The sequence below is a fragment of the Anopheles darlingi genome, chromosome 3, assembly GCF_943734745.1.
Source record: "Anopheles darlingi chromosome 3, idAnoDarlMG_H_01, whole genome shotgun sequence".
Classification (NCBI taxonomy): Eukaryota; Metazoa; Arthropoda; class Insecta; order Diptera; family Culicidae; genus Anopheles; species Anopheles darlingi.
Genome location: NC_064875.1, coordinates 9,111,467 through 9,116,466, shown reverse-complemented (window position 1 = coordinate 9,116,466; position 5,000 = coordinate 9,111,467).

The following is a 5,000-nucleotide window of genomic DNA, read 5'->3' as shown; positions in this document are numbered from 1 at the left end:
CACCACCACGGCGACGGGGCAGCGGTGCAATAATATTTGGTGTTAAGGGAAAGCGTAAAGAAGACTCATCTTCTGCTGGTTGCGGGCGAAACCGAATTACAAGTAGTAGCCGCTGCAGGTCTGCTGCTGGCCCAAGGGGAGAAAGGAGGCCGAAATCAGCACCGCGGCCGGCTTATGAAGGGCCGGCGGAGTGGAGAGATGCACATTCCACACACATACACCTCGAGCGATGATCTTCGATCTCGGTAGCAAGACCGAGCTCATGGCTTCCAACCACATATGGCGCGACGCGAATTGGATCATCGTTAGTAACCAGCAACGCAGTAGTACTAGCCTTAACCGGCGACCAGTTGGTGACAGTTGCAGCGCCTGCTTGATGTGGAATGCGTTGCTGGCATTCCTCTCTCTCTCTCTCTCTCTCTCTCTCTCTCTCTCTCTCTCTCTCTCTCTCTCTCTTTCTCTCTCTGTCTCGCTGGTTCTGTAGCGCGCACGCTAGATCAAAATGAAATACAACTTTACTAATAATAATCATCTTCACGGGGACCCCCGCCAGCAGCAGCAGCAGCAGCAGCAGCAACTACAGTTAGTCGCGGTCTCTAATGAGACGCAGTTTCGCGAAAACGGGACCGGAATCCATTCCATCCGGACGGCTAGGCTGGTTGGCTGGCTGGCTGGCTGAGATGCTGCTTGGTGAACCGAAGAAGCAAACAGCCAGAGGGGTTAGCGGCAGGGCTTATGTCACCGTTGGTTGGGCATCGGTTTCGAGAGAAGAGCACGTGGATTTCTCGCTCTCGCGATCGCATTTCGTGCAGCACCAATCGCACCATATATGGTAGTGGATGGTGTCGGTGGCCGTCGGCTCGTTGGTGCGAGCGCGGAAGGGTGTGGTGGTGGTGCGGCAATGAATAACCGTGAATTTTACGATTCCCAACGTTCAAGGCCCGCCCGTGGCGTGGCGTTTGAGGAACGAAACGAAACGAAAAGATGTGTGAATCATAGCAGCGAGCGATTTTTTTTTTCGGATTTCCTCGCGCGGTGTTCCGGTTAAAGGGGAACAATATCATCGCGATCAGGAGATTAATGCTAAATTGTCGCACTCTCTGGTGGATCAGTGAAGATACGCACACAGACGCACATCATCGTGTAATCCATTTCAAATGGAGGAGATGTAATTGGGGCGATAATAACAATGCGGTTGCGACGCCACCAAACCAATTGTCATAAACATGGAAATGATGTGTTAATACGTTGCTCGATTAATTAAATCCTCTCTCTTTCTCTCTCTCTCTCTCTCTCTCTTGGCCGGTGGTGAGAAAACTCCAACAAGGTGGCAAAAGCCACCTCTTTCAGCCTCGTGAGGCTGCTTTTCGATTTGATTTGAAACTCGAAGATGAAATTCGACGATAATTTGATACCGTGGCATCCTTCCCGCCTTCGGGCCATAATAAACCGTTTTCTTGTGTGTGTGTGTGGCGCGGCGCTCTCGTCTTCATCATCATCAGCGTCTGGGCGCGTGCCAGCTCGAGCTGAACGATGACGTCGCGTCGCGTCGCTGGCTGGCTTCCGTGGTGATCGTCTTAACACGAAAACGTGTTTCGGGCCCCCGCTCTTATCACCGATGGATTCAATAAAATATGCCGGTGAAAATGCGCCTCGGAAATAGAAAACGCATCCAGCCAGCCAGCCAGCCAGCCAGCCAGCCGGTGGAGGTGGTGCCGTGGTACAGCCCGGAGGCGAAGATTAGATTTTCGCTCAGTTGGTCACCTTATGTGAACGTGGTCGTGGTGCAGCTCGTGCACGTGAAGAAAAGACCAACGCGCTGCCACCGCGGGTGCATCCATTTATGGTGACGCGCATCGATGGAGCGATGCTGCTGCTGCTGCTGATCTTTATAACGAGAGCATAAACAGGGCTACGGGACTGACGCCACACGGAGCCGTTGTCGCATGCGCCGCCTCGCTAATAGCGAGCAAGATATTAATTTGAAAAGAAAAAGAAAAACCGAGAAAAAAAAAACGAAAGCAAACCGATCTCCAACCAGCTAATGAGGACTAAATTTAAACCCAAACCGGCAACGACAAAAAGGTTACGGGTATGCTTCTCGGTGTTGTACCAACACAGGCCAGGACACGTTGACCTTTTTGCTGATGATGACGCTCCACCGCGGCGCTGGCTTTTCATGAAAACTATTCGCGACTTCCAACCGGTGGGGCTCGAACGTACGGTTTGGCCGAGGAACTGAGGAATAAAAAGGGAATTTTGTAAATTCTAAAGTTCATTGCCTCATTGCCAACGGTGGTCGAACGGTGGAAGGGAACAATTTTTGAAATTAGTTTGTCCCAAATATCTTCCTCGGCTCGGGCGCCGTTCGGAGACATCGTCATCATCCATGCCCAAAAAGGGTCACCCTTTTGGGACCGGTATGTATGCTCGTGCGCCGAGTTGACAGGATTATGTTGAAACTTCGTGTTGTCGTGTTCTGCGCTACAATTCACACCTTGACGGTGGTGGGAATCACCTCACACGAAGCAAAAGAGGAAACTGCGTTTATCTGGATTAACATTCCCTAAAACGTTTCCTTTTCATGGGATTTGTACGATTGCCTTGAAAGAGCCGAGCTGAGGTGAACTGTTCTGGGATGTCTTCTCAGACGTTTATTATCGCGAAAGGATTATGGTTAGTTGGACTGTGCCACGTGGGTAGAGGAGGATGTGCATCCCAAAGTTTTCTGCCAACATGTTTTGTGGAACTACCATTAAATCTAAGGACGGAAGGAGTAGCCAGAACGGCTTTTGGATAACCTTTGCTGTTGCTTTTTCGCGAAAGAGGTCAAGAGAACAAATTATTTGCGACAAGTTTTAGATAAAGACCGTATGCCTCCCTTTGTTATGTTTTATACTGGCGCGGTATAGCCTTGAGACAATGACAATGAAAGTGGCCACCGGAATGGCTTCCACCAATCGCCAAATCCAACGCCAGACGTTTTCTCGTGTGCATAATAGCATGCTCCGAAAACGGTTGGCAGTCACGAGAGCCACAGCATGCTGCGGGACTTCGCCTCGACATCAATAAACATGAATTGCGTGTAACGCGTTTTCAAACGCGCCGAAAACTGCACTTGCAGGTAGTTCCGTGCAAGAGAAGGTGGTTTATGGCGCCAAGAGGGTCAATGATACAGATCGCATTTCTCGCCTCCCGCCCACACGTGACTTCTTTGCTCCCATTCCACCGTCGCGGGTTATGCTCAAAAACTGAAAAGAAAGTCACCCCTCCTCGGGCACGAAAGGGAGGTACCTAAACTTTATGGGAGCGTTCGATTCGATGGCTAATTTGATTTGAAAGTATTATGTGCGGGTTTCTACAGCCTCACGATGCTTTGTGCAATCAATGGAAGATTTGCTTTCTAGTGATTGATATGTAAGCTGATCGAATAATCGATCGGCTTAGGAGTGTTCAACGTCCGTGCGGCAGATGCCTCGAATGCAATCCAGCCAACGAAGGCTGCAAGGTTGCAGATTTATCTGCAGCAGGTGAACAAATGCTTCTGCTCCTGGTTTTGTGTCAGCTCGTTGCGAGGCTGCGTGAATGGGAAAAGCGATTTTAACCTAGCTACCGTTGCAGTGCCGTTCGTTTTATTTAATCTGAGCACTTACGTTAACAGATTTGTTGAACCTCTTCAATCTTACTATTCGCACGTACCACTAAATGTAACTGGACTGATTACACGGAAGGAGAAACGTGGTAAAACACATAACAGCTACAAAAAGAACATGTATAGTGCAAAAAACACAAAAAAATCGATAATCGTGCGGCGATTCATGTTATTTAATTAACCTTTTATTAAACCCTGAAGTTATTCAAAATTGTGGAAAAATTTTGAAATATAGCCCGGGCCGAACTCTAGCGTAAATCGAAAAATTAATGCCAAAAAAAACTACGTCTCGTGTGGCCCACGCTTAATAAACAAGTTTTATGTTTTACGCCTTTCGGCAGACCAACAATCGACGAAACACGTTTACTGCATAGCTTCGGGGGCAATCGATGAACGAGTTTTGTGGTTTCCCCTTCACCCACCTCCTCCGCGACCTCTTGTACGCACGTGCGTTTCTAAAATTTTCACGCTTTCAAAGACCGTTAGTGGACGGATCGACTTGAAATTTTGAACTCTTAATCTTTGCCAGGTGGTACCACACTCTTGAAGCAATTAAAATGTCCCATCATTCTAAATGGCCGGTCCTTGATCCTTCGTTTAATCCTGCACTCAGTTAATAGCTGCCTTGAGCCTTTTGTGCCTTTGATCGCAAGGATACAGAGAGAAATGCAATCCAGCGCGTCCCTCGATGCAGCAGGGCAGGTCAAAAGGGTAGTTACGCGAATGACCACCGCCACTTGATGGATATTTATTGCAGGCCAGACACAACGGAGTGAGCTAGAGTGTTTGCTGCAGTCTGGCCGGTAGCAAGGTGAACGATATGAGTAATTTTGTTAACCTTCAAGCTACCCACCACCCAGACTGCCACCGCAAAGGAAATGGGGTGGACAGTGGGGCTGGGCGTAAGGTACCATCGCAGTGCATCGCTGTGGAAGGCTTACCCGATGGCACCGACCGACTGCGGCCATCGTGTACGAAAAAGTTCTCGGTCACGTGCGCAAAAGCAGCAGAACAATTTTATGGTGCAATTATGTTTAAAAATTTATGCTTCCTTGGTCTGGATCTGGTCGCCGGTCGGAGGAACTTCGTACATGAAGTACTGTAGTACCCTCCAGCTGCATTGCTCAGGTACTCGCGTATATGGGCTGGTTTCGATCGCCCCAGGAGCTAATGCACTTCGCGTGAGTTCGGACAGTGACGGATGGAGTGTGTCTGGGTGTAAGTGGCCAAGGCGAAAGACAAGAAAAGCCTCTCCACTCCGGGCGAGGCTCAGGATGGAGTAAGTCGCGTACATTACTTTCTGAGGCTTGGCCTCAGGTGGGTGCGAGAATGTGGGCGCAATGGTGGG